Here is an 11,777-nt window from a genome sequence, read left to right as displayed (position 1 = left end):
GTCAGGAAAGAAGCCTAATTCCAGTCACATACATGTGAGTATTTACAGGAGAAAATTGTTCTGTGATAACTACCAGTTATCCTATGCTTTGTCATCCAGTAACCATAAATGGCTGCTAAAACTTTCTTTCTACTTTTTAGATGCTTTTAAATGTAACTTTTCTCCTACTTTACCTCATAATTTTTTCTCATTTTTCATCCTGTAGTTAGGAACAGTAACTTTCTTCGCTGTTTATGAAAAGATTTCAAAATATGTATGAGCATTTACTCTTCTTGGAACAAGCATGTTGATCAAATTCTGTATAAAACATATATTCTATTTTAGTATGACTCAGCTTACAAATGCAGAAATAAAATGTTTTCAAATGGAATCTTTTCTTCGTCTCTGCTAGAAATACAACATATGAGCTGAAATTTCCAGCAGCAACCCAGAATTAGATGTGTCTATCTGAAATCCCTGAAATTATCTGGAAATACTTTCTAACTGCCAAATTGCGCTAAGAACGGTTTGAAATACGCCAATTTTTGCTCATTATGTGTTGTTGYAATTGCTCTAGGAGTGTGAGGAGCTGTGCAGAAGAGAGCCTCTATGCCTGGCATAGCTTGAGTGAAACAGAGAATCCTTACACTTCYGCTGTCAGTATTGCTGTCTAGACAAAAATGTAGCCAAGAGCACCCAAATGTGATGCAAGATTCAAGTTTGATATTAAATTGACTTGAAGAGAATCAGACATTTAAGGTCTTTGACTAAGAACTAAARACTTGATTCACAATGAAAAATGTTCTCAGGAAAGATTGTTTTGTCCAAAAGTTTAATTCTAATAGGTAGTGAAGATTTTTTATTCCTTTTCAAATCGTATTTGATGTATGAATTGTTTACCATCTTACAAGTGGCATAGTTTAATATCTTCTGTAATGCATGGGAGGCAAAAAAAGAATCAAAGGCTGTTTAGCGGTAAAGAGACAAAAAAAGACCGATTCAGTGTTTTCAAATAAAGGAAAATTATTTAAAAAATTATATGGTGGAGCTTGAAAGAAAAAAATCTGGAGACTTGGTGGCCAAGACAGGGGGAAGTGTTTGAGATAGAATCATACAGAAGGAAACAGGTGWTAAAGTAATTTTACCTTTTACCTGTGTAATGCTAAATATGAAAAACTAAATCTGGAATTTGGTATTTTAARGTTTATGACATTTATTTTCTTCATCTCTTTCTTTTCTGGACTCATCTGCASTGAGTCTGACCAACTTTGTGTATTGGCCGTTTTTTGGGAGATTCCATTTACTGTTCATTAATCATGTTTAGGCAGGATGCATCCCCATGTTCCTGCTTGAAGAGTACATCCCAGGCTGTACTGGAGACACCTCAATATAGCTCTCAAATTGTTTTGACATACATAATGAGATTTTTTTCAGTTTTTTGTATAGCATGAGATTTGGGAGTAGAATGAGCAAACCTAACTTGGTGCTTTGGTTTCAATTTTTGTCAGCGGAAAAAATGGAACACATGATTCTTGATACAAAGCAGAGTCTGCCTGGGGTCTGATTTTATATCACAGCTATAAATATTACTCTTGCCAAGTCTCATTCACTCCCTAGAGAGGTCACTTGGTTTGCAATTTTGAGTTTATGGTTGTGCCAAAGGATTTCACTGTGTGCTTTGTGGTGAGTCCACAGGATTTCCATCACTGAACTCCTTAGAGCAAACCCTCTCTTTGGAAAGCAGTGTCCGTGCAGTGAGAAGTCAATCACCTCTCACCCCAAGTTACCAAATCAAGAGGTGGGGACACATTTAATGGCTCTCTGTGCAGGGGATGTGCTCAGTAAYGCTCTGTGTGCTCTAAGACAAAGGCAAACTGTTTCCCCAATGTTTGTTTATTTCTCCTATGTCTGTTTAACACATATTTCTGAAATATTTGCAGTTGTCAGTCCTTCACGGTTATTGAGTGTGCAAACGATGTGATTGGAGTCAGTTGGTTTTMGATTTCTCTGCACTGTGTTCCTTGTTCCCTTTGGGAATTCCACAASAATAGTACCCACTTGAACAGTCTGTGGGTGCTACTTGCTGAAATCTGCAGGAACAGACAGATTTCATGGTCAGAAGATATGTTCTGTGCTGGCTGGCTGCTCCAGCCTACTGACCTACAGGGAGCCCCTCCAAAGAGCCAGTTATGCTCATTTCTCAGTCCAGATTTGGAGTCAGYGGCCAGTACAGACATTGGGTATCCATGCCTGGTGATTTTTCAGTAATGCATGAGGAAGTTCTTTGTTTGATAATAGTTATAGTGAGTTACTGCCTAATTTAAATTTATTTAGATTTTGTTTTCTATTGATGTCTAATTGTTCAGTTACAAATTGGTTGGGATATTATAAATCTTCATTTTGCACTGACTTTGGACTCCATTTGCACCTTGATGGAGCCCAACAGCACCATCCTGGATCCCTGGTGTGTCATGGCATTGCTTTTAGGGATTGGGGAAGGATTCTGTTTATCCAGAAGTAAATGACATATGATCTCTGTCTTTTTTTAATTCAGCCTTCAAGGAAAGTGATGAACAAATGGTTGTATCTTGCAGAGAACGAGAGACGTTTTGCAGAAAAYGGCTAGAGAAAGGTCAAATTTGTGACTATTGTATGTTGTGAAATATACATTGTGAAACTAATGAAAAACTTATGGAACTGGTTTTTACTGAGTTTAGGAAAAGCAGAATCAGGCCCATGGGGAGAAGCAGTAAGTATGGAGTAKGAACAGTACAATAGTTTTATTTACACAAAGCCTTAGTGAAACAAGCTGTGTTATTTTAGCTGAGTCTGCCCGATCTGCTATCCAAACACAATATTAACGATACATAATTGGCACCTGATCTGTACCACAGAAGGGGGAGGTTGTTGAGCAATGTTCTGTTTTCAGAGCAGCTCCCTTTCACGGTGCATGACCAGCGAGGTCGGCSACACGGCTGAGACAGAGCAGCAGCCCAGATGTGCTTTGGGAATGTATGGGATAGTCCTTTGCAGTGATGACAAAACCATGGAACCTCTGCCTGCCTGTGACCTGCTCYAGGCAATACCTGAACACTCTAAAGTAGTGAAAATTGTATTATAAACCATCTAATTTCTACTGTTTAACACACATCAAACTTATTTCCCTGCTGAAGGCACAGTCCATTGCACCAGCTGTGTCCAGTGAGACGTGGGYGTGCACCATGAGGATATCCAAAACATAATCTGGTAAATTCACACTCACTCATGTTAAAGCAAATGTAATCTCTGTGGTGCTGACAGAATAATGCTTTTAATTAGATAATACTTCAAATTAAGTGCCACTTTTTGATAACAAAAGGCTTCTTCTGTTTTATGTGAAAATTCATAGATGTCTTTCTTGGAACCTTGAAATTAAAGAGGAAATCATCATTGAAGCCTTCATTCCATACCGAGACAAATTCAACGCCTCCTTTCTACAGTGCTTTGTRTTAAGAGCATTATATGAAAGCCCACTTCCTTCTAACTTGCCTCTTCCTACTAACTTTTTGGGATATTTAAAGATTTTTTGCTATGTTTAACTTCATTACTATCGAATTTATTACTACAGAAAGTAATTACCTAGAAAAAAAATCCTCATTTCTGAGCCTTGTAATTAGATGCCAGTTTTGGGAAAGCTTCCAGATAGATGGAAGAGAATTAATTTGAGATGGAAAACACTTTTTWTATCTGTGCAAAATATTCCCCTATCTCTTACCCTGACTCCTCCAGATTGTTCTTTGTACCTTTACACCTTTTGGCATCCTGAGGTTTTTCCACAGCTGTAGCAATTTTATTTGTGCTTGTGTTCCACTGACTGTAGCATTGTTTGTCATTTCTGACCTGTGTGCAACACGTTGCCCATCAGTGGAATAAAGAATTAGTTAATATAAATTTTATAGCTCCATGAATGAAATTAAAATGTCCTGATCAAATGGACTGTAAGTCTGGCAGGATATAGGTAACCTGTGTTTATRCACAATCAAATACAAGCATCTCTACTACTGATTAGATTAGTACATTTGGACAATAACYTAACATAAATAAGAGTAATAAAAATCCATCATATTCCAGGCACACTAAAAGGGKAGCTTGGAAATACTTTTGGCATTGATCAGTTCTTTTGAATGGCTTCATAATTATATAAATGGTTTTATGCCCTGAGTAGTGTTAGCTTGTCTTGCTGATTTTGGGTGCAAAATGTGTTTCAGGTGGCCACGTGTGCCTCCATTTATCTGGAGTCGTTATTATTTTGGCTGGAACACAGGTACCAATACTCACCTTTCTGGGTTAATCAGAGCTCTCTGCTGGGTGTGTGGTAGACTAAAGGCTAAGTGAGAAATATTCCACACCTTGAGCATGACGAGATATATCCCATCCCTCTATTGAGACATTCCAGCTGCAGGTAGTGTGAACTAGAGGAATTATCAGAGAATATCGAGAAACCACAGCTTCATTGCGATATATTTCTTTTTTATCTTTTTTTTCCTGCTATTTATCAAACATCTGCCAAGAAGTTGGAGGCTCTTATCTTGATTTCTCACTGAAATTAAGGGAAGTAGTTTGTGTACATCTTCCAGAACACTTTCTGAAACATTCCAGCTGGCATGATAATTTGTGAGCTATTCAGCTTGCCTGAAATTCAGCTGCTAAACTGTTTGTCAACTGTATTCCTTGCATTCATTGTGTTCTGGTCTCCTAAATGAAACAGCTGTGAATGTATTTACCGCCTGGGAAAGCAGTGATGGAAGTCTGCAGTTTTAGTCATTGCTCGTCAGCTGACGTAAAGACAAAACCGATGGGGAGCATGTGCTCACTCACTCTCTGCTCTCTAATTATGCCCATGTGTTGCYATTTAATTTGGATGGATCAGAGAGGTCATCATTCAAAACTTCTGACAATTCAGGTCTATAAAGGCATATTCAATCCCAAATGTTATACAGAAAAATTGGTAATCACTCTGGAAAATATAGCYAYRTATATTCATGGCAGTGGTGAAATACAAAATAGCTTCTCAAAACAAAGAATGAAATTCAAAAAACTAGGATCACAAGTTATCTAATGATTAGTCTGTAATTAGAAAAAAATCTAAAATGTRCTGTTTTCAAGCATCCTGATATTCTGCTGCCTCAAGAGGGCATTCCCATAGGTCCTTGTGCAAATACATTAAAGTTGCTTCTCAAACTTCAGTGACGACAGAGAAAATGTTCCTGGATTTGTATTATCTAGAGAATTCCCTTCATTACCACAAAGTCATAAATGTCTTTAGAATACTTTATTTTTGTGTTTGGTTTAGAAAAACAACATCTAATTGACAGTGATTATCGTAGAGCGTAACCAAAAGATGGCAGCAATCCAATATTTTTTCCTACCAAGCAAACAGTTTATTTACAGTTTTATGATATCTGCTGTGCTATCAGAAGGGAAAGATGATATGGATTCTATTTCCTATTGGAAAGGAAGCAATTGAAACAGTTTGAGATGTAAAAAATACTTTGTAGTTTCTTTATAAACGTAAGAAAACAAAGCAGGGAATAAACCACATTGAGACAAAGTTCTTGCCAGTCCAAAAAGGAATCTCTTTGCTTAAACACTTTCACGTCGGTAAATTCCCAGATGGGACTTCACCCCATAGTGACAAAAAAMCACCCAACCAGACCCCCTGTAACTACCCAAAACACAAGGAACTGGAGAGACAACCAGCAAGAGGCAAGTTTCCTTACCCTCTAACAGTGAACCTGTCTAATTTCTAATGTGTACCCTTAATGTCTCTGTGCTTCAACGTTCCTGGTGACACTCTCAACGGAAATGAGTGGATTAATGAGTTGATCTTCTCAGGCCTTCCTGAAGCCCTGGGAGGTCAAGGAAAAGGTTCCCAGTGACTCCATTTGTGTCTGAATCAGCTGCTGTCTGGTGCCATGCCAAAGGGGCCTGAAATTGTGCAATGTGCTAATATGCACCTTATGTGGGCTTGGATTATCAGTGCAGTCAGGGAGGTGATAACAAAACAGAAGCTACAAAGAGAGTTTGGGGGAAAATGGGGAATTAAATGTTTATTGGGCTTACAGTGCTGAAAAATTCCCAAACAAGAAGCCCTCAAATAACCAAGCTCTCAAACAAAGACCTTTTGCTCCCGACCGCAAGGATTTTCAAGTTCGAACACCCCACAAATCATAGCACATAACATCTTTCAAAACAGAAAATCCCTTAGGAAAAGGTTTCTCATAATTACAAATTTCCTTACAGGAGATTGCTCAACAACTCTTAAGCAACATTTCCATTATGWGCAGAGCCAACACAAAAGCTTGTCRTGTTCCAGAGAGCATTCACTTGCTGGGGTAGCTGAGGGAGGCTACTGCTTTGTGGGGTGAATATGAATTAGGGACACAAYCCTGGTGACTGATCCTCACGCCTGTGAAGTGGCATTCTCATCCTATTAAGATTTTTCATATATTTCAGCAGGACTAATGCTCTGCTATTTAACCAGTGTGGTACATCTCTGCAGAAACACTTTGGGTGCTTGAAGGCTGTCCTGATCAGGGGCCAATCACTTATTTTAAATGATGAAAATCCCACTAACATTTCCCTTTGACTTAGTATTTGTTTTTGGTAGCTCAAGACTCCAGGCTGAAGTCAGCCATTTCACGATCTGCAATTCACATCCTTTTGTCTCCTCAGCAGAAGCAGCTTGTCCAAAGGAAGCAGGGTGAGTAGGACTTGCTTTTCCCTACATGGTTTAAGAGAAAAGCTACAAAAGAAAAGGGTCAAAAAGATTTCAACAGGTGAAATGTGACGGGAAATCTGCCTGCTTTTTAAAACATTCATCATTTCATTGTGACATTTGACTTACCCTGATACTAGAAAATTCTAATGATACAACTCTGAATTGCTACCGAATTTTATTCCTGAGGGGGAAAAAATGAATTAATTCTGTTTAACATCTYGCAGAAATTCTTGTTCTTTCCTTCATATCCCTGCTGGTTTTTTTTTAGGCAGCTGCTACCTACAACCATGAAGACACTTCTTGTTTTGTTCACAGGCCTGCAACTTCCCAGTCCTCCCTTCAATTACCGCAGTGCAGTCCGTGTTGACCCAAATTTAAGCCAGGAGGGTTTGACATCAGCAAGAGCAGCCTCAGAAAGCAGCAATGTGGCTCTAGAAGAGGCACATGAATTCCTCAAACCCTTTGTTAARTAAACAAAATATCGATGTTTGCGGTAAGTTAAACATCTGCATTTCACTTCAGGCATTAAGTGAACTTTGACAATGCAATACCCTCAGTTTTTATTAAATTCAACAGTTTGACAAAACTTGGCTGTCAAAAGTAAAGAACAGTAAAGAATGGTGTCCTTTATTACACTGAAAAAACAGATRTGCTGACCTTGTACCCTTGTGTGGATGATGCTTCCATTACTAACTGTGTTTACTTTTTGTCTATGTAATTAATTTACATGCTAAARTTCTAGCCTTTTCTTCTCCAGAAAAAGCTTCATAGGAAGAGGATCAGTCTCATAGTTATCCTAAAGCTTAAAGATTGTTTATGTTTTCAGGAGAAATTTTACTATGAACATGTAGATTTTATAAAAGAAAAGCAAAAGCATGAAATTATTTAGAAATTTAAATAATTTCTGAGGAAATCTGAGCTGTCACATTGGTCTACACTAAAACCCAAAGGAATTCCAGATATATGTGTCCTTTTCTTTAATTCCTTTGACAAACTGTTTTTAGGTGAACAATTTACTTCTCAAAGTATTCTACTTTGGGCAATATAAGATGAAGAAAAATATATCCTAGGACTAATGCTGAGCAGGGTTTGTTCCCATCATGTCCCAATCTTCTGCTCTGGTCTACCTGAGTGACAAGCAAAATTTCTTCCTGGAGTGCTCAGGGCAGTGTTAATGCTCACTAACCCATATTTTGGGTGATTTTCCATCAGGAAAAGGTGAAACTTGTTGTGAGTGACGTTCCTTATTTCACATGAGCAAGGAGCAAAACGCTCTAACAAAAAAGCGGAGCAAACTCTGAGAGAAGGTCACAGGCAGGAGGTGACAACAGCTCCCCGAGGCTCAACATGTCACTTGTCACCGATCCAGGCAGAGTGTTGGCCACAGCTGGCTCCTTTCTCCTAGARGAGGGCTCAGAGGACACAGCCAGCACATTCCCACAAAACCCAACCCTGCTGCTTTATGTACCCAGCCTGACACGGGAACGAGCCCTGGACTGCCTGTGGGACATCGGGACCCGAGAGCCACGGGATCASCACCTCTGGCACATGAAGGGCTCTTTTTGTTAATGCTTTCTGACTCTGGCTGGCTGGTATTACTTAGTATGTCTGATTTATTTCTGCTTGAATGAAATGTTTTGTTTAATCTCAAATGATCTGTCTTAATTGGCTGAGTATGTGGAAACATTTCAGTTTGGGACAGGCCCAAAACAATAACAACTAACTTRTTCTTTTTGGTTGTTTTKTTGTTTGKTTTTTTTTTTTTCCTGATGGATACTGAACAACAAAAAAATCAATTACTTGCATGTTTTCTGTTTTAACATCAGTTGCGGAGTAACTCAGTAGGATTATACCTTTATTTGAACCTGAAAATCAATGTGAAATGTAATCAAAATCAAAACAGGCTCAGAGAAAACCAGGACAGAGAAGACAGGGTAGTTCTGTTTTAGATGTATTTCTTTCTTTCCGATAAACTTGAATTCAAACTGAATTAATATTGGAATCTCTTTAGAGCTGATATTATTTTGGGATTCATGGTTTMTTTTGATTGGCTATAGAAATAGAACTATTGGTGATGCACATGTTCTGTTTCAGGATCATGTTCACTTGTCACTACATAATGTGAGCAGCTGGTTTAGATCAGAGCATTAGGACAGGTTTTAAACTTGTTAAAAATCACTGGTTTTCTGGACAAGGGCTTCATATTTTAAGTCATCATCAGAATTACAATTTCCAGGCAGTGTGAGCTTCAAAACCTTCAGCTGGGATCTCCAGGTCTTCAAGTCTCCAGTGAAGGTGAAATACAATGTGGAGAAGCAGACAGAATGAAAGACAGGCAAATAACTTTTCCTGCTTGTCTTACAATAATGTGGTACAGAATAGAAATGGAAATAATGCTGTTAGAAACCATCCAACACAAACAGGCTTTAGAGAGATAAACAAGAGCTTTGGCTGTGTCTTGCTGCAGAAAGGAGTCCGAGGTGTGATTGAAAACCCATGTTGCCTCTCCTGTAGAGCCAAGGAGAGGCTGTGGTTTCTTCTGCATCTACGTCAGAAGTGTTTGACTCTCAGACGGAAAATGAGAATTAAAAGAATTCCATTCTTCTTTGTCCAAGCATAAATTAAATAACTGTAATTTGCTTTATCTGCTGTGCCATAGGGGAAATGGAAATATCTCACTTAGGTTCTGGTTATGAAGGCACTCACGCTCTCTTCTTTGCCTCCTCTTCAGGCATTACGTTATTTCAAACTGCCATTTGATATGTTGCCCACCAAATTAAACATGTAGAATACTGYTATTTTGCATTTTAGACACAGGAACAATGTCAAAGCAATTATCCAGTAAGTACAGCTTTGATTAGGCTGTATTAAAACTAGCTCATATGAAGAATGCTATAAAGAATATGGAGTAAAATTAGAAGGTGATGTTTTGGGTAGGTTAGATATGTAATTGGGGTTAGTCCAGGGGTGAATTACCAACATTTTTTTTYTTTTTTTTTTTTTTTGTTTCCTAGATGCTGTATGTCTTTGAAAAGGCTGCACTGAAAAACCAGCAGTCTCAATTACACTTTGGAAGGCTTCCCGTCAGACCTACTTATGTCTGTCTCCAAGTTCAAAGTGTCGGATCACGTTGAGGTTTTCTGAGCAGCAAGCAGGGCTTGGAATGTCACCGAAAGAAAACAAAACCGAGTTCTGTGGAAAATGGTGAATAAGTCAGTAGCTGTGCATTTTGGGAAAGCTTTCATAAGTGAAAGAAGAAGGAGAAACTAGTCAGCTAAAGGAATCTTATGCTGTAGGGAGATGGAATTTCTTGAGGCAGGCATGCTGCTGATGCTGGTTTGAGGATCAAGTGGAAATGTGTGCAGGTGCTGCCTGTGTCTGATGTCCCCAGACCGTGGGCTGATGCACTGCATTCCCTGTGCTGATGGCTTTGCTAATCTGGGTGCAGTCTACACTGTGAWTTTGCCAAGAAAGKTTGGACCAGATGATCCTTMAAATCCCTTCCTGGTGTTCCATGACTGGAACATTAACCATTGGTCTGAGTCGTCACTTTCCACTGTAACTGTGAACTCCATCAGCAGTAACCATGGGTACAGCTTTGKGACATGGTGACAGATCTAACAGATRCAAAGACTTTGAAGCTGGGATTAGGAATGTGAAAGCATCCCAAAAAACTAGTCATACATGAACATGGATCAAAGCCTAGAATGGAACAAAATGTGTGTCTCTCAAGGTTGGATTTCCATTATGGTTATTTTGTTTTTGTTTCTGGTTTTTTTGTTTGTTTTTTTTTTTTACAAAACAGATGTTGGAGAATCTGTGTCTCATTTCCCTAGTAATCTCAGACTGAAGGTAGCTGAGTTTATAAAGAATAGCTTTACAGGTGGTTACAATGGAAATATTATTTTTTAAAATCAAGTCTGGTTTTCAATAGTTTGAATTATCAAAGTTCCTTTGATTTCTCTCAAAGAATACTTTTGAAAGCACAAATTGCTCTGGATATTTATTCCATCTTCTCTTCATGTTGATATTTTACGTGAATATTTTTATGTTATATTATAAAATGTTCTATATTCATTAATAGCATATATATGGTTAATAATTTTAAAAAGAAATATCTGTAAAGGCAAACACTGTGGTGTACATTTGATCATGGCACATTGTGAACTGAAGATTTCTAAGTACACTGTCCAGGACTGGCTCTGAAAGACACCCCCATTCCAGCATCCAGGATGAAATGTGTGTCAGGCTGGGTAGAATTTACAAGACTAGTTTACAGGGGGTTATTTTTGTCTTATCCATGTTTTAGTTCTGGAAGCTTATGAAGAAGAACAGAGTGAACCATTTGCCTTGATTAGACTATAAAATGACTTRGTTTTGCACTGAACTCTGGTGACAGTGATGGCTGCTTGCTCAGGGATGARGGCAAACTCGTGCAACAGGTGGGGGATAAAGCACTCAAGGATATACAGAGAATAAAGCCAAGAAAAGATTACTGGGGTGAAAAAAAGGACAAGAAAGACTTTTGCTACATTATGAAAGGTTTGTTCATACATAAAAACTGCAGATAGAGGTGAGGTGAAAGCACGAGCAAACACACAATCTGAATAAGAACAGCTCAACTTTGCCGATAGACRCTGCACTCTTTTCAGCTGTGTTTCSTTTTSCTTCAKCTCTTAACCAGGAARCAAGWATTAYTATGATTTCATTTTACATGGGGGGATCAAAAGTAGAGAGAGATTTATTTAAAGTCATCCAGGAAATCTATGGCAGAGCAGAGAACTAAATCAGGAATTGCTGAGTTCCAGAGCAGGACGCTAACCATGGGACAGCTCATTTCCTCTAGTAGGAAACTCTGCTGCCAARTTGCATTAGATGAGAACAAGTCCCTCGTGTTTACATTTCTTTAAAACAAACCTTCATTAGGACTGGATCCAATACATCACAAATACATTATCAAGATTACCATGAAATGTTTATAAATCTCTAAATCCTAAGGATAGCATTGGCTGATGTAAATGAAAATGAGACCACAAGG

General features: G+C 38.4%; 1 long non-coding RNA gene across 2 annotated transcripts; it reads left to right on the top strand.

Annotated features, from left to right (window-relative positions):
- Positions 1–6,633: 6,633 nt before the first annotated feature.
- LOC130577710 (uncharacterized) lies at positions 6,634–10,484 on the top strand. 2 transcript variants are annotated; one of them, XR_008965801.1, is made up of 3 exons: positions 6,634–6,721; positions 7,055–7,232; positions 9,754–10,484. It is a non-coding gene; the product is annotated as an uncharacterized LOC130577710 (long non-coding RNA). The 2 variants fall into 2 exon arrangements; XR_008965800.1 differs by lacking the exon at positions 9,754–10,484 and adding an exon at positions 7,952–8,335.
- The last annotated feature ends 1,293 nt before the right edge of the window (positions 10,485–11,777 follow it).

The sequence above is a fragment of the Malurus melanocephalus genome, unplaced genomic scaffold, assembly GCF_030028575.1.
Source record: "Malurus melanocephalus ecotype Western Australia unplaced genomic scaffold, MMel_1.1 scaffold_8, whole genome shotgun sequence".
NCBI lineage: Eukaryota > Metazoa > Chordata > Aves > Passeriformes > Maluridae > Malurus > Malurus melanocephalus.
This window is presented reverse-complemented; position numbering and strand designations above follow the sequence as displayed.